This window comes from Physella acuta, unplaced genomic scaffold, assembly GCF_028476545.2.
Source record: "Physella acuta isolate Inbredline_101_S28 unplaced genomic scaffold, ASM2847654v3 ptg000117l, whole genome shotgun sequence".
Lineage (NCBI taxonomy): Eukaryota > Metazoa > Mollusca > Gastropoda > Physidae > Physella > Physella acuta.
In genome coordinates, this window is record NW_026731637.1 from 998,907 (window position 1) to 1,018,379 (window position 19,473).

Sequence of the window (19,473 nt, forward strand, 5' to 3'; positions counted from 1 at the left end):
GCACCACCACATGTAAGTGCTACAGGCTGCACCACCATATGTAAGTGCTACAGGCTGCACCACCACATGTAAGTGCTACAGGCTGCACCACCATATGTAAGTGCTACACGATCCACCACCACATGTAAGTGCTACACGATCCACCACCACATGTAAGTGCTACAGGCTACACCACCATATGTAAGTGCTACACGATCCACTACCACATGTAAGTGCTACACGATACACCACCACATGTAAGTGCTACAGGCTACACAACTATAAGGCGAACTAGGCGGTCGCCTAGGGCGCTGTCCGTAAGGGGGGGGGGGGGGGGCGCCAAAATGGGTTGGAAAAACAAATTGAAAATTTGAGGGGGGGGGGGCGCTTTTAATAAGTTTAGCAAATTGCATTGGGCGCTAAATAACCTGGCGCCGGCACTGGTTAGTAGTACAATTTTTAAACTGATATGGTTTGATTTACGTTTGTACATTGCAGATTTTTGTGGGTAAGGATTTTAAATTCAATAGTATTTAAGCCACTATTGTTTACTTTTAATTTACACGTTGTATAAATATTAAGACGTTATGTATTAGTCTATGCATATATAAGTATATATATATATATATATATATATATATATATATATATATATATATATATATATATATATATATATATATATATATATATATATAAGACTATATATATATAGACTAGTCTATAAATATAGACTTTAGTATATATATATATATATATTGAGAGAGAGAGAGAGAGAGAGAGAGAGAAACTGTAAATATAGACTATATATATATTGCCTATATATATATATATATATATATATATATATATATATATATATATATATATATATATATATATATATATATAGCCTAAATATAGGCTACATGCAGCCTATATAGCCTATATATAGCCTATATAGCCTATATATAGCCTATATATATATATATATATATATATATATATATATATATATATATATATATATATATAGTTTATCTACAGCAAAAGTGCAATAGCATAAAAACAAACAAAAGCTAAAATGTCACAAAAAAATAGCATTAATAAAATCAAAACTTGCTCAGTTTATGCCAAGGAAAAAAATCAAACAGATTTTAGTTTCGTGTAACAGCCAATACCGGAAGTAATCCGCGGTGTCACCGACACTTTATTCAGACGACAACTGGAATCGATTCCAGCGAGGCGCGCGGCGAGATGACCTGGATACGCCAGGCCTCCGCAGACACTGTCGTCTGCTAGCCGGAAGACTCCGGAAACAAGCCCCTCAGATCTGTTTACTCTTGTCAAATCAAAGAAATAAAAAATATTTTTAAAAATAAAAAGATTTGTGATTTTATAACCAAACAAGTTTGGTATTGATTTGATGATTTTCTAATACATTATTTTTTTTTTAGTTTCGTTTCAGCAAAGCTTTTCGTGATGTTTTTGCTTTTTCCTTCATCTATTTTTAAACATTTTAATGGATGAAATTGCAACATGCACATTTTAAAAACTTGCTTAAAGTTCTGGGACTCCTGAATTCTCAGTGACGTGGTCGCATGAAACGAAATGTGGCAGACGCCGTAATCACCAGATAGGTACAGAGTGCGCTCTTTAAAATTTAAGATCCATTTGCATCTTGCAATAAATAAACGTGAACACAGTCTATCAACAGTACCATATTGACCAGTCTATCAACAGTACCATATTGACCACAGTTTATCAACAGCACCACAATGACCACAATCTATCAACAGCACCATATTGACCACAATCTATCAACAGCACCATATTGACCACAGTTTAACAACAGCACCATATTGACCACAGTTTATCAACAGCACCATATTGACCACAGTCTATCAACAGCACCACATTACCACAGTATATCAACAGTACCATTTGACCACAGTTTATCAACTGCACTATATTGACCACAATCTATCACCCCGTCGATTGCTAAACGACTAAGCATAGAAGACAAATCGATGGACTGTGCACATTTTTAAAGCTTAATGATGCCGTTGATTTGTTACCATTTTATGCCCGTCATCAATTAAGTTCTAAGCTCCAACCGTTATGTAACGGAAACCAATAATCAATAGCCACCTCATTAGACGCGTGGGGTGGGAGTTTCAACACATTTTATTTCAACTTTAGCCAGCTTTATATACGTTTTTGTTAAAGTATTAAGTTGCACTAGATTACATTTGATAAGCTTTTTAACATATGAAGTAGTGTCGATTATCTCAAAAGCTTTTTAACATATGAAGCGGTAGTCGATTATCTCAAAAGCTTTTTAACATATGAAGCAGTAGTCGGTTATCTCAAAAGCTTTTTAACATACAAAGAGGTAGTCGATTACCTCATGAGCTTTTTAACATATGACGTAGTAGTCGATTATCTCAGTAGTTGCACGTCGCAGATGACGATTCTTCACTACCTAACTCTAACAAACACCACAACCATGAGACAAACCCCTATACCAAATCGTCAGGTTTAAAATATGTGTTGAGTACATGACCAAATCATAGTAGGTTTAATCCCACAATTTATGTTTTTATTTTATTTATTGTTTATTTCTTTTGGCATTAGTAATGTAGGGTGCCAGAAAACGTGGGAAAATATGAATGTACCTAGCTAGGCGACGCCTTTAATGGCGATGACTTACTCATTTGGCCTCTGTGAAACATAAGAGTCTAGCCTTGAAGGGCTTTTTTTTAGGGAGATCTGTTTGGTTGGTTTTTCGGAATTGGAGGTAATGATTAACATGGACAAACGAGGACGTTAGTGTTGATGCTTTTGATGTGAACTTGTATTAGTTTTGAGGGGGGGGGGGGGAGAGAGAGATTAGAACAGAGAAACATCGAAAACAAAAAATTTTATACAAAATATAAAAATCAGAAATAAGCATCATATTACCTGTTATTTTCTTGAATACATGTAGGCCTTATACTTATACCTACATTTTTTTTTTTAAATTCGCAAAAAAAAAATATATATTTTTTTAGCTCTCCCCACCCTGCCTTAATCACCCTTAGACCCGCCTGTGTTTAATGCAATTTGTCCTTTAGAGGCGGGAGACAGTAGGATCAGCTCGTGTTTTTGTTTACATCTAACGCTTCGTGACGTGGCAAGCAACAACGGCCTGCTACGTGAACTCAGCTCACCCCGCCTACCCACCCCCCAACTGAGACCTTAATGGCGTGTGTGGCCGCCGTGGGATCAGACGACGTGAACGATGGCGGCGGTGTTTTAAAAACTTGGATCGGGACACGAGAGTCACCGGATGTGTCAGTGATAATCGGAATTGATGGGTGGACACGGGGGAATGGGGGGGGGGGGGGGTGGACACGGGGGGAATGGGTGGGGGGGGGGGGTCAGAGCTGGGATATCTTAGGGGTTCGGCGATTTCACTACAAGGAGACCTGGAATGTTCCATCACTACAGGGGTGGAAGGGTACTCTAAGACCATTAGGTTGTTTTGTTAACGTATCCCTGCGGACCAATCCGAACATTGATGGGATTGGAAAGGGGAGAGGGGAAGGGTCGCTTGGGGATTGTTGCTATTACAGCGGGTTGACGGTCACGTGACCAATTATTATCTCATGATTGAAAACCGACCTAATCCCCCGAACAAGAAGAAGACTTTATCCAGCAACAGAGAACTGGCGTGAACACAATTAAACCATGAATATGTATGTTCACATACTACTAGCTGCGGGCTGTTAGACTTAATGGTTTGATTTTATTCACGATACCCCAACATGCTAATGAAGATTTTTTTTCTACATATAACGATACCGTGATAATGTGTCTAACCCCCCCCCCCCCCCACAAAACAAAAAACCCACACCTTCCTCGTTCTTAACATACACCTGAGCCTGCATCATTGCTTTAATCCACTACCTGCCCCCTTATTGTCGACGCTTGCTAGTCGAAATTCACAAGTGATCCAGCCTAATTAAGCATAAGCTACACTTCAATGCAAGTGTACTCCAGCACTTGGATCACTCGGCTCACGCCGCATGTTGTAAGACAAAACTTGACCAACACAAATCAACAAACGTCATCAAGCTTCAGGCAGCTAGTCCCACGTGACATTTTTAAGACGCACTGCTTCACAGGGGCGGGTAAAGGTCAAGGTTTAACATGGTCGGTCACGATACACACACACACACACACCCTTCACGATTAATAAAAGAAAGGTTACTAGACTATTGATTTAATGTGTACAAAACCCCCTAAAGATTACTACGTCATCGTATACTAATGTGAGAGGGTGGGCGTGGGAGTCACTACCTTCACCGCAGTTATGGTCAAGGCTTTAATCAGGGTATGGTCAGGATTAGGGCAGAGATTAGCGAAGCAATAACTCAGCATCAAAATCGCTATGGCGCAGTTTGAATGAGTACTCGTTACGTAATCCGGCACTACTAGTTCTTTTCCGTTAAAGCTTGCTAGAAATCCGTTCCTGGTCAAGCATATCTATTTCTATCCCTAACCATTGCCTTTAATCCTCCATAGCTCTAACAAGAATCGATACCACTTTAAAGTATCGATAAGTTACTCTGAGATCTAAAAATACTAGCAGTCTGTTGCTGTATGAAGAAAAGTCCCCTTTATAAACTTCCTGCTCCTTGCTAGACTGTATAGCCGACGTTGTATTTCAACCGCTGTCAATATTCTACCAAAGCAAATGACCAACCAATGGTGGAGTAAGATCGGGAGGGGGGGGGAGAGAAATCGATATTTTTAAAAAAAGAAATCGATAAGGTTTGAAATAAGAAATTTAAAAACCAAGTCACGTACAGTGTAGGCAAATAGTGCTCGGTGCACCCAGGGTTGTCCACAAAGAAATTGTGTGAATAGCCGTCTCCGTTGTGTGAATAGTCGACGTCTAGCCGCTGTGTGAATAGCCGCCTGTGTGTAACCGCAGTATGAATCGCATGCCGTGTTCCCGGTACGTATGTCCGAGGTATGGAATAAACAACACAACTAGACTTTGAGAAAGTATATGTGATGTTTTCATCCAGCCGTCGCTGATATAACTAGGTTAATACTTTTAGTCACACCACCATCCAATAAAGCGTTAATTGTGGTTTTGTTCGGAGGGAAGACTACTGCAGCAACTGCTAGCCTCCCTTGCCTCAGCTATTGGATTATGAGGGGAGACAACTACAGAACGATCGTTGCGTGACTACGGTGTTTCTAGTTACCGTATTACATTATAGAAGGAAGCGCGCTTAACTTCGCGTGAGAACATTGCGTTGAGGATTCTTGAAAAAGGGAAGAAGATCCTAGAGCATATAAATTACATAAGTACATTGGGAAAAAATTAGGTACATTGATAAATTATTACAGAACACATGCACATACACTCATATACAGACAGACAGACAGACAGACAGACAGACAGACAGACAGACAGACAGACAGACAGACAGACAGACAGACAGACAGACAGACAGACAGACAGACAGACAGACAGACAGACAGACAGACAGACAGACAGACAGACAGACAGACAGACAGACAGACAGACAGACAGACAGACAGACAGACAGACAGACAGACAGACAGACAGACAGACAGACAGACAGACAGACAGACAGACAGACAGACAGACAGACAGACAGACAGACAGACAGACAGACAGACATACATACATACATACATACATAATTATACCTATTGCTTCATGCTACCGCCCCCCCCCCCCATCCCCCCACTTCCGAACGAAAGAGGCGTATATCTACAGCAACTAAAGGTGTACATGAATCGCCAAGCAGGTTCTCAGGCAAGTCCCCGCAACAAAACGAAACAGCAATGTTAAAGACAACGGCGTCACAATCGTCAAACCACAGCTTAAAATATGCCGATGATAAACATCGCACGAACGCCTAACATTATGTTGTACTAAAAAAATTACAGATAAAATTATAAATAACATGTAGCCGAATCTGATTCAAACATTTTTACCATGAAATCACATCTTCAAGTCATATTTTCATGTCACATTTTAATGTCACATTTTAATGTCACATCTTCGTGTCACAACAAATGACAGCAGCGACGTGACGGTTGTAACTAAACAAGATAAACTTATACTCCTGCCAGAGCTAAATCCTCACACCCCCCCCCCTCAGCACTACTGATGTCGCACTAGATCCCCCCCCCCCCCCCACTGTCTCATATCCACTTTTTCCCCCACCCCCTCAGCGCTACTGGTGTCGCACTAGATCCCCACCCCCACTCCCCTCTGTCCCACACCCACCTTTTCCCCCACCCCCCTCAGCACTAGTGGTGTCTCACTAGATCCCCACCCCCCCTGTCTCACACCCACCTTCCCCCACCCCCCTCAGGCCTACTCGTGCTGTACTAGATCCCCGATTGTAGGAAAAAAAGTCACAGGAAAAAAAAAACACAGGAAAAAAAACACAGAAAAAAAGTCACAGGAAAAAAAGTCACAGGAAAAAAAGTCACAGGAAAAAAAGTCACAAATATATATTTGCATGGGATTTGTTAATACTTTTATGTATTAAATATTCAGAGAGTGCAAATTAACTTAAGATTAATTAAATGTAATGTGTTTATGTTGTATACGTATAGTAATTTTTATAATTCATCTAAAAATATTTAGCATGAATTATGTAGATTGTAATTATGTTAAACATAATATTTATAGCATTTAATAGAATGTCCACGGTTTTCATCGTGTTTTTTTTTAATTAAATTACCGTGAAATGGTAAGGTCATCTGAATTACTGCCCTCAACTCATCGCAACAATAGTTATGCTTAGTTCAACCACCTTTACTTCCCACATTTATCACGCTCATTACATAACAAAACTTAAGATCAAAACAGAGAGCCGACAAGGTTCAAAGGCTGTCATTGACACAAAACGTCAACAACACAAAATATGTTCGGACAATGCCGACTGAGGAGAGGCCGACCATAGAATAGCCTACGACAAAACCTATGCAAAACACAATGATGTGCCTAAATTTCTTTTATAGTTAACTTTTCAACCGCGTATGTAACTAAATACGTAACAAAAGTTAAGATTGTTGTGTAAATTATCTTAGAGTATTTTTACTTACAATTTTTATAAATCATAATACTTTTAACGTCAATAAATAATTTATGCTATAAAAAAATACAACCCACAAAAATAACATACAAAATTTTACAATTCTTAACAAATAAATCAAAAGATTTCTAAAAAGATTTGTGTGACTTTTTTTCTGTGACTTTATTTCTGTGACTTTTTTTCCGTGACTTTTTTTCCTAGCAAAAACTGTGACTTTTTTCTGTGTTTTTTTTCCTGTGACTTTTTTTCCGTTTACCAGATCCCCACCCCCTCTACCCCCTCACCACTGTTATACTAAACCAATGACAGACCTGGCTAGTAACAAATTAGTTTTGGACCCGACACACAAAACTGATACAAGACTATCCTTACTCCCACACGCCACACAAACAAACGACACCTTACACTAGCCTATTGAAACTTGGAACCAACCACACCAACTGCCAACATACGTATGTAATAACCCAACCGGCTTGACATGACCCCGGGGTTATCAACCGTGAGTCTTTGACTTGACGGTCCGGGTAATACCAAACAAACATGGAAGGGTCTCTATTAGCTTTTAATCACCAGTCCCTGTCAAGTTACCGCTGGATGGCACTGAGCGTCCTGACTATGGAATATCGATCTGCTCCACAGGACCTAACAAAATACAACATTGGGCCCACCTCAAGTGTACTCTCATATACAACGCTATCGACAGCAAAAGGTATACTTGACTTATGCTTGTTGAATCATTTTCAAAACTATCAACAGCTACGGGTACTTGAATTATAGGCCTACTTGTTGAATCGTTTTCAACACTATCGACAGCTAAAGGTATACTTGACTTATGCTTGTTGAATCATTTTCAACACTATCAACTACATGTACTTGACTTATGCTTGTTGAATCATTTTCAACACTATCAACAGTTAAAGGTATACTTGAATTATGCTTGCTGAATGTTTTTCAACACTATCAACAACTACCTGTACTTAACGTGTTTTTGTTGAATTAGTGTTGCAACATTTAATCAACTGTCGCCAGCTGTTTATCGGAAAATAGTTGTAGACGCATTAATTATAGCCAGGATTAAATCTTTAACCCGGAGCTAGGGTTAAGATTAAGCCATTTCAACAGCTGTTGTTGTTTTTTTTTTATAATTAATGTCGAGTTGACCTCCAGGTGACCCCGCGCGAGACGGGCCAGTTGAAGCCGGACTAGTTGGCCAATCACGGCCACCACGACCGGCATAATTAACCGGCAAGGTTTCATCGACTCGACAGGCAACCAAAGGAGGGGGGGGGGCACGACCACAAGAGGAAGGGGGTCAGATTCAACAATCGATTCGTTACGCAACATCTTGGAGAGACCCGAGGTAAACGGAGAATGTTCGACATTGTGATGGGAGTGGGGGTGGGGGTTATTGAGTGGTGGGTGGGGGGCAATAGGAGGGGTGGGGGAGAAGGTGGTGACAGCGAAAGATGGCGATTTCTGCCTGCCGGGTATCTTGCATTGGGGTTTTTATTTTTGTACACACGCATGTTTTTATTTTTGTACACACGCATGCTTTGGAGAGCCAGACCACAACCACCCCTCCCACAGACCCACAAAACCTTTTTGCTCATTTAGACTTGCATACCACATCAGCACCCCCCCCCCCCCAACCCCCTGTGTTGGCACTTTCCTTTCAAACTCAAACACGGAGTCTCACCAGGCGAGGATGTCTACGGGCGTTTAAAAAGTCGGCTTCTAATAGCGCAATTAAAACAATGACGTCAGCGACTCCAAGGGAGGGTCTGAAATAGCACTCTTTGAAACCTGTTGAGTCTTTGACCACACAGATAGTCAGCTAGAAAACTCAGCTAGAGTATTTACCACAGCTAAAAAAAAACTCGGCTAGATTATTTCACCACAACTAGAAACTCAGCTAGACTATTTCACCACAGCTAGAAAACTCGGCTAGACTATCTGACCACAGCTAGAAAACTCGGCTAGACTGACCACAGCTAGAAAACTCGGCTAGACTATCTGACCATAGCTAGAAATTCGGCTACACTATTTGACCACTGCTAGAAAACTCGGCTAGACTATTTGACCACAGCTACAAAACTCGGCTAGACTGACCACAGCTAGAAAATTCGGCTAGACAATTTGACCACAGCTAGAAAACTCGGCTAGACTGACCACAGCTAGAAAACTCGGCTAGACAATTTGACCACAGCTAGAAAACTCGGCTAGACAATTTGACCACAGCTAGAAAACTCGGCTAGACAATTTGACCACAGCTAGAAAACTCGGCTAGACTGACCACAGCTAGAAAACTCGGCTAGATTAGACCAGACAAATGGGGCTGGAGACGACAGCTGTCAAGTAAAGCCCCGACTTTCCCTAATGTCAAGTGTGTAATGCGAGCTTTAAAGTGCAGGTTGTTGACAAAGGCAGGGCTAGGGGCGAGGGATAACAACAAAAACAACAGCAATCATCAGACAAAAATACCACAATACCACAGTCATTATGGTTTTTTTAGACATTGGCAAGCTGTTGTATGGGGTATATGCGTATACGCTAAAGTCATTAATAACAGTTAACAGTTTAGTCTGCATCGTTAATGATGCATATAGTTTAAGGTTATGATAGCATAAGGGTTTCTTTAAAAAAAATTTCTCCGATGGGGGTATACTCTAAAACTTGTAAGTGGGGGGGGAGGGGTGAAACTTCCGGAATGTGGTGGACACTGGTTAAAGTACGTATTTTAAATATATTTTGTCAATCTTTTCTATTTGTCCAGGGTTGGAGAGATGGCTAAAAAATCATTGGACATTATTGGACTGTGGTTACTGAGTGAAGACAGTATCTGTGTTACCGCAGGTCACTGACCCCCTGTTAAATATCCCAGGTTATCTCTAGACATTCGAGGGCGGCCTGGTCGGGCAGGTAAAGCTCATAGTTGCAAATCCGAAGTCTCGAGTTCGAACCCCCGGGTAGATTGCTGCCTTGTAGTTTGTTCTTGGATAGACAAGGGTTGTGGAAGCAAATTTGAAGAAGAAGGGAAAAAAAAGGTTTGGAATTGCGGTCAACTGTCCATATGGCGCGTAATATTTATATGTGTGGGAGGAAACCCGTCCAATGTTACAATTAAGAACAAAGAGGAAGAACCCCAAGACTTTACAAATTCGTCAATTCCCCCAACCCCACTCCGTGATAATATCCCCTCTCATAAATGCTTATAATACACAACAGAACCGCAAATTGCAATAATGAAATTAAACATGCACAAAAAATTATACATTATAAAATTGTAATCAGTGGTAAATAAATTCGAATCTGGTTCTGATCTAATTTTATTTTGAAGCTTTTATGTAAAGTCCCCATTCAGACCATACGATCCATAATGCAGATCAAAGTCATGCTTCTTGACCTCGGCATATGATCCGAACTCGAAACCTTCGGGTTAGCAGTCGAGCGCTCTACCACCCTATCACACCATCTCATTTAGAAGCTTAGCGCCAAGGATACTGATGTGGTAGACCCTACTGATGTGAATAGTTAATTAAAGAAGTATACACTTCTATAATGTAACTATTCTCATTAAATCTAATTAAATTAACAAGAATAATCAACCATGCACAGCTGATCTTTAATCGATATATTTAGTAAGACCACACCTAGCTTGAAAAATAATTAAGCAACTTCTTTCTTCACCAATAACCGTAGCATGTAGCGCTACATTCCTGGAGCATACGGTTCGTTTTCTAAAGACCCCCACACCCGGCCATATAACCATATTGTATCTTTCGCCGGAGCCGTCTTAATAATTGCCTTTGATAAATCAGCCTTTCGTCGAAATGTGATTACCTACGTCCTGCTTACGTGTTCAACATTCAGGACATAGACCAACCAGGTTTGTTAGTCTGTGTAAATAGTGCGGGTTGGTACGGTAAGGAAATAGGTGTCGCGTGGCGCATGTATCCTTACGCGACAAGTAGAATGTCCCGCTTATAGGACACGGACTAACGAGATCAAATAGTGCGTGCTAGTTTACTAAGGTGACATTAAGGTGACATCTGTATCCTTACGCGACCCGTAGTTTGTCTGGCATATAGCACACGGACCAACGATGTTTGTAAGTAAGCCGAAATAGTGCGTTCTAGTTTACTGAGGTGGTATCACTTGTATCCTTACGCGCCCCGTAGTATATCCAATATCGCCATTGTGTCGGGTATGGCATAGGCCAAAAGGTTCCATGCACTAATTAAGGAACGTCGCGTCATTTGTTTAGATAAAACAAGTTCTAAGCTTTTATTGCGCAGTCGAAGATGGCAGAGTCGGTAGTTTACACAAGTGTTTGGTTACTGATTTCTTAGTCAGATCTTTGGTTTTTGTTGTATTAGGTTTTTTTTTTCATTCTTCCAAAACACATTTTTTTATAAATCCGGAGGCGACTAATTGGCTAATTAGAAGGAAGCCAAGTTTCGAGTTCAACTTTATTTAATTGGAACAAAATGTGTGACGTCATAGATGGTGTGGTCAGAGTTTCTTTCAGGGATCTCTTCGGTGGGACTCCCCCACCCCCAAGAAAGTCTACCTCCACCCCCCCCCAACCCGACATTCTCCCCCCCCCCCCCCAGAAAAAAGACTGGAAGAAACACTGGGTGTGGGTATGGGCATGAAATGAGGTATGGCGAACGGGAGGGGGGGGGGGGGGAATAACAATTCACTTATAATAATTAAACTGTTTTTTTCCAACCCCATCACCCCGATATTTAACTTTCACGCCCCCCCCCCCCCCCAGATATAACGACTACGTACTAAGCTCACGGATATCAAGTAAGTGAATTATAAAAATAACAACCAAAGCCAATCAATAAGACTTTTGCTGTTGTATTCACGCTCTGCTGGCTTAAGGGTCACTGGACGGACACGGGTCATTACGCGTCATCTTCAACGTCGTGGACCATTATCTTTTGGAGTTCAATGAGGTCGTCTAGAACCACGACGTCATTTTTAAAACGTGAAAAGGTTTGTTCTTACTTTACTGAAACTCTTAATTTATCCCCCCTCCCCTTCCAGAAACTATTCACATACACGGATACACACATAAATCGCTGAAACTCTTTAATGAGGCAATTTCTTCCACGTGCTGTGAAATAAAATCCCCAAATCTCCAGAGATTTGCTCGACTGTGACGGTTCCACGTCATTTCATTCGTCAGCTGTGTCAAACTTAAACAACCACCTTGTATTGCCTAACGTTTTGTATGTGTGGGTGAATTTGACATCAGTCGCTAGATCACAATGTTGATGTTGGCTGGTGTACCCACATAACCTACGCTATCTGTATAACTAAGTTGGCCTGGGGAGACTACGCTACTAGCAAAACTAATTTAAGTCATGAAGACAAATTTATACTACTAGCAAAACTAAGTTGGGCCAGGGAGACATTGGTATGCTACTAGCAATATTGATTTAATTCATGGAGAAAAAGGTACGCTACTAGTAAATCTATGTTGGGCCAAGGAGACAATGGTACGCTACAAGCAAAACTAAGTTTGACCAGCGATACAAAAGTAGGCCTATGCTAAAATAGTAAAAATAGTGCAATGCTAAGTTGGACAATCAGTACAAAGATATGCTACTAGCAAAGCTAAGTGTGGCCAGCGATACAAACGTCCGCTACTAGCAAAACTACGCTGGGCCAGAGTACGCTACTAGCAACGCCAAGCTGATCGTTCTCTCACCTTGACCAAGGACAGTTGTTTTAATTAATTAGCCAGCGATAAATCAATACAGCTTGAAAACTTGATTAGCAAACCTCGATCTCGGTCCATCCCAATAACAACAATTACCGTGATACAGCTCAATGGCGTCCAGATTTACAACCCCCCCCCCCCCCCCACACACACACACACCTCGATGTTTTTCTAGTAAGTAAATATCACTAAGTAATTACTAAATTACTAGATTTGTGGTTAAATATGACTTTCTAGAATCTTCTTAAGAGATTATTTTAAGTCTGAACCAGCCCGAGGCTGAAGGATTTGATTCGCTGGCAGAGTGGCAGTAAAGAAAACAAACCAGCGAATTCTGGTTTCCATGGTATTTGGCATCAAACGACAGCATACAGACACTTCATTACATGCAGATGTTTTTAACATCGCACTACAGCATACACACATTACATGCAGATGTTTTTAAAATCACACTACAACGTACAGACTTTACATGCAGTTGTTTTTAACATCACACTACAGCATGCAGACATTATATGTAGATGTTTTTAACAGTAAATACAATATTCGGCCCTATATCTGCATGAGGATGATTTTCATCTATTGTCTGAAGCTCTCGTTTATAACAAAGAGATCGTATTTCAAACTAAATTACTGTTTACTGAAGTAGACCTGTATGATGATAGCAGACTCACCCATCTATTACCCAAAGGCTGTTCAGACTAAACTATCGAAACCCGTTATCAAGCATTTTTTAGTGTGTGAATCACAGCTGGTACTACTTAACGCGCATGTCGCGTATGAATATATAGGGAAAATGAAAATAATGTTGAGCCTGTGTGTGTTTAGGAGTTTGTTTCTATACGAGAATCATTAGTCGCCAAATGATCGGCATCACTTATATGTAGTGTCTAATCTTTTAGGAGTTTGTTTCTATACGAGAATCATTAGTCGCCAAATGGTCGCCATCACGTATATATTGTGTTGATCTTTTAGGAGTTTGTTTCTATACGAGAATCATTAGTCGCCAAATGGTCGCCATCACTTATATGCTGTGTCTGATCTTTTAGGAGTTTGTTTCTATACGAGAATCATTAGTCGCCAAATGGTCGCCATCACGTATCTATTGGGTCTGATCTTTTAGGAGTTTGTTTCTATACGAGAATCATTAGTCGCCAAATGGTCGCCATCACGTTTGTGAGTTTGTTTCTATACGAGAATCATTAGTCGCCAAATGGTCGCCATCACTTATATGCTGTGTCTGATCCTTGACACGGGCAGGGGCATAAGTGGGGCACTGATTTATGGTGATTTGGGATCAATACGAGCTATCGATCACGGGGAGGGGTTAATGAGTTTGATACCCGCATTAGCAAAAGGCAGGATGATTAACGCGTGATGTACGACGATACGAGGCCTATTACTTCCTGTCTGGGGTTTCGCTAATACCCGAAACACAACCGTGACGGGACAAAACGCGTAATAGTGGCGCGATGTCAAGGTCACTGGTAACAAGGCCGGGTCAGGTGTCAAGGTCACTAGCAGCTAGGCTGGGTCAGGTGTTAATGTCACGGCAAACAATGCCGGCACATGTGTCGTTGTCAATGACAGCAAGGTCTGGTGAGGAGTAGAGTTTAACTGGCAACAAGGTCACTGGCAATAATGCCGGCGGGTCAGATGTCTAGGTCAACAGGAACGATGCTGGGTCATGTGTCAAGGTCACTTAGAACAAGGTCAGATCAGGGGGAAAGTTAATGAAAAAATACACAAGCTCTCGAAACTTTGGGCACACAATAGTTTGACTCTCTCTATCTTCACCCCCCCCCCCCCAACCCCCTCAGCCAGAATCCTGATGTTAATTCAAAGATCACAGCATCGTACGGGGTATACCACCTATGCTATTATGTGAGTGCGGTTCATTATATTTTTCATCGACCGCAAAACAGAAATACGCGGCCTACGCCAAGAGAACCATCCCTATAATTTCATTACCCACTGTCTAATCTAAATAATTAAATGTTGTTTTCGCTTGGCCAGAACAATATTTCATTTTTCCGTCATCTCTACAAAGTCTGAATTTAAATGAGAAAAAAAAATTGACTTTTTTTTTTACTGAAATCCATCGATTGGTGGCGAGAATAGCGGGATTACGGTTACCATGACTACGGCAGTAAATGTGTTTAGATACTAGTGACACTATGTGATTGTATCAGCTGCCGGTAAATGGGTTTCCTGTACAGTCAAAGGACAAGTATAGAGTAGAGACCAAGTAAAGAGTCAAAGATCGAGTAAAAAGTCAAAGAACAAGAAAAATGTCAAAGACCAAGTAAAGAGTCAAACACAAAGTAAAGAGTCAAAGGTCAGGTAAAGTCAAAGGTCAAGTAAAAAGTCAAAGACCAAGTAAAGAGTCAAACACAAAGTAAAGAGTCAAAGGTCAGGTAAAGTCAAAGGTCAAGTAAAAAGTCAAAGACCAAGTAAAGAGTCAACACCAAAAGCTAACTATTCCACTCGTTTGAACACTTTTAATTTCATACTTATATCACATCGCCTGTTACATTAAGGAGTGTGGAGCGTTTTCCCTGCTTATTGATTCTCTACATTTACTTTCATCATCATTTCCCGTTAGTGCCCAAGACACATGGGGTAGATGAAGTAGAGTTAATCTGTTTCAATGACCTCGGCATTGGAAGGAAAGTGTGGTCAGCAGTCTCCAGCCACCTTTGTTTCTCTAATGTCAGGTATCCATCAAAGGTGGGTGAAATTAGGAACGTTCTACAGAGTCGAGTCGGGGTTCCAAACTCAAACTTTTGGGTTAGCATCTGAGAGATCTACCATCCGACCAAGCCGTTCCTTAGCAGACAAAAATGTTTCAGTAAAATTTACCACCAGCAATGGGCCATGAACAATGACCAATTGGTATCCTGCTAGAGTTATATCTGAACAACGCCAGTAAACGATTTCACCCAATGTGGATTGCAGCCCCCATTTTAGATGCCACTGTAAATTTTTTAAATTATTTTTACCCCCCCATCCCCTCCTAATGTCACACATGACAGATCCCCTACCCTAAAATGCTGTCACACCTCAGCATGCCAACCTTTCCCCCCACCATCTAAAATAAAAAATAAATTAAACTTTAATACTGCACGTTTCCTTCTAAAATACTTACTGCACTCTGTTAGCATTGAGAAAAAAAAATATTATTTTAATTACATTTTTTTTAAAACTATAAAAACGTGAAACAAACATTAAAATTTTGGAAAAATTAAAATGTTGTCACTTTCTGAACTTCCACTTTTCACACTCACCATGTCACCACCACCCCCTCTCCCCCCCCCCCCTTTTTGGAATTTGATCTCGTCTATAAATGGCGCCAGAATGGATTCTCAAAGAGATTCCTGCTTTTTTATTTTTTTATGATACCGACAACACATTTCAGATGCAATGATAACATAGAAATTAAGACACGGGGATGACATAGTAATGTATGCAGAACTTAAGACAAGGAAAATATATGAAACATAACACTTATGGAAGAAAAGGAAGCACGTAAAAATCACGTAAAGATAAAGAAAACAAGGAATCAGATAGAAGACAAGGAACTTTAGGCATGGTAATGTAGATAGAAGAGCCACAGAGTTCCAGACTCCGGGATAATAGAGAACTTCAAGGATATGTAGGGCCATGGAACTAAAGTAATCATGCCAATTGAACTATTTTTTGATATCTTGCATACTTTGGTCTTTTAGTATAGAAAAATTTTTATGTGCCCACATATAAGAACAGAAAAAAAACTATGCTTTGTAATTATTAGAAATAAATTTATTTATATCTTTTTATGTTTATATGTAATTATTAGAAATACATTTATTTATATCTTTATATGTTATATGTAGACTAACAGTATCTAGGTATGATGCCCAGCCCTGTCTAAGGGGTAAAATAAAATTGCAAACCTAAATTTTCAGGACACAAGTCCATAGAATGTCCATGAGTCCACCCTGATTTGAGGGTATCTAACAACAGGAGGGAAAATTAGAGGTGGCTGGATGTAGCGTTAACCATAAAATTTCTTTATAAGTAGTGTATAATGGAACAAAGTCTACTTCATCTACCTATGTAATGCCAGATCCTTAGTTCCGATGGTTTTAATGATTAGTCATATATACACAAATGGCTGAATGGCTGGAAGCTGCTTTAATTAGTGTTTAAGTTTAAGAGGATTATCTAAAACTTTTTACCATTCCACAGCTGTTTAATTTAGGAGTTTTCACCCCTAAATAGTTGTTGTCCTAAACCTAAGCTCACAAGCCTGAGTTTGAACTCGAGAATTTTCAGTAACCATGAACTCTCCCTGTATTTTAATACCCTTTAATAATATATCAGGCTATAGACTAAGCTTTGACTGTATTTCCATCTAGACTTTATTTTAGGGATTGTACGCAGTGGCGTAGCGAGGGCGGGGCAGGAGGTGCGGACCGCACTGAATGACACCATTTAGGGGGGTGACACCAATGCACAAAATTGCAAAATGTATTGCGGACAATGCTCTTTTTGCCAGTACCATTAATGACTAATTAAAGTTAAATAGACTTTTAAGTACTAATCGACAATTATTACAAGAGGGGTGGGGGGTGAAACCATGATGTAAACGTGATAACGATAGAGAAAACATACTAGATCCAACTGTGTTTTTAACAGAATATATATATATATATATATATTATATATATATATATATATATATATATATATATATATATATACTATTGTTTCTTGTAATTGTGGGGGAGGGGTGACACGACTGAGTGCCGCACCGGGTGACACCTGACCTAGCGACACCACTAATTGTGCGCATTACATAAAAAAGACATTTTTACCCACCCCTTCAAATAACATAATACTTCCATAGGCCACCACCTTTCATTCCATATAACATTTAGGAACAAAACCCATTCCCAAGACATCATTAGGCAGACTACCTCAAAAACTGATTTTTAAAATAAATAATGGTATTGGTAATAACACTATTTTTTTTTAAAATCATAAGTTACCTCTTTTTTTTTAAATTATAGAATTTTAAAAATAAATAGCAAGACTGCATGGCAAGAGGCAATTGTGTATTCATACCACCATTGTAAAGTACAAAAACCTCAGCTAAATAAGAGCTAACAAAATTGAAGCCAGTGTTGCATTAAAAATTGCTAATTAATATTGAATATTATAGGCTGATTCTACATAAGTTGTATCAATTCTCTACAGAGTTTCTATTAGGCATTTCTTTGGGGGGGGGGGGGCTAAAAGATTGTTGTTGTTGTTGTTCCCCCCCCCCCCCCCGCCCCCTCCGAGAAAAAAGTCTGGAGGATAACTGATTCTCTAGGGAAGCCAACAGTAATCTATCGCTTTGGGTACGTAAAATTGCCCGCGGCTATTTATGTATGAAAACGTTACCTCATTGTCAAGGCTTTAATAGAAGTATATTGTCATACTTTTGTGTCAAATATTATAGATAAATGAATAATAAACCTAAATCAAAGGCTAAATATATCGATATAGGCCAGAAATTAACATTAAACAGCAGTGTCTGAGAGCAAGATTTGCTATATAAACAGCAGCCATTTGTAAAATAGAGTGGCTTCCCCCTGAATCTGGCGCTAAAAGCTTATAAAAATAAAACTTAGACAAGATGGCTGCTATAGTAAATGAGCATGGTTGCATCTGTTGGAAACATCGCTAGTCTTCATTTATTACGGAAAAGTTTTAATTCAATTGTTTAAAAACAGGTACATAAATGAATCAAGGAAACATTTTTAAATTTTTTAATACATAAATCCTCCTCAAAATGTGAAATAATTATTAAAATTTAAGGAGTCACCTGTTTTTCACATTACAAATCGCGGGCGATTTTACGTACCCAAAACGATAGATTACCAAGCCAACTACTACTTACTACTTACTACTACTAGTACCTCCTACCTACTACAACTGTAACAACTACTACTCAACTGGTTTCTAATCATTTCTAAACAACACAAACTATAGTTTAAGAGTTTAAGATTTGTTTAAGAAAGTTATTAAAAAGTAAAGTAAAAAAAACAAAAAGTTAAAGTAGGCCTAACTGTTTTTATTTAGTTTAAAGTGATGATGTAATATAAAAGCCGTTTTTTCTTACCTCTGTAAAAATGTATCGATTCTAATACATAGATCTAGTCTAGATCTTGATTACAAATTGTCCTCGCCTGAGTCCTCGATAAAGATAATACAAGACAGAGTGTAAAATTATAAACAACGTTTAATCCTAACAGGAACTTGTCACGCTTGACGTCACCAATGGCAACGACAGCTGCGCCATCCTCTCGTTTAGTGTTTATCAAGATATTTAAAAACAATAACTAAAAAAAAAAAATTTGAACTACGCTAAATGAAAATAGAACTCAGTCAATATTTGGAGCGAATAATACTCGGACATCATCTATATTAACGAAAATGGATAAAGAATAATAGATATAAAATGATAACGTAGTTGATTCATGTCATATGGTTGATATAGCCGCATTTTTATTACATCTGATCTTTAGTCTACCACTAAGCGTGTAATTTTATTAATTTGAATATTATTATTATTATTATTAAGATTAAAATTAACATTATCTTATATATTTAATT

The 19,473-nt window shown here is 39.4% G+C and overlaps 1 protein-coding gene across 1 annotated transcript in view; it reads right to left on the minus strand.

Moving 5' to 3' along the window:
- Positions 1–19,087, minus strand: part of LOC131934789 (serine/threonine-protein kinase NIM1-like) — a 34,331-nt gene extending 15,244 nt beyond the window's left edge. The window contains exon 1 of the mRNA XM_059290921.1: positions 18,980–19,087. The gene's annotated coding sequence lies outside the window, so the exon portion shown is untranslated. The remainder of the gene's footprint in view (positions 1–18,979) is intronic.
- Between the last annotated feature and the right edge of the window lie 386 nt (positions 19,088–19,473).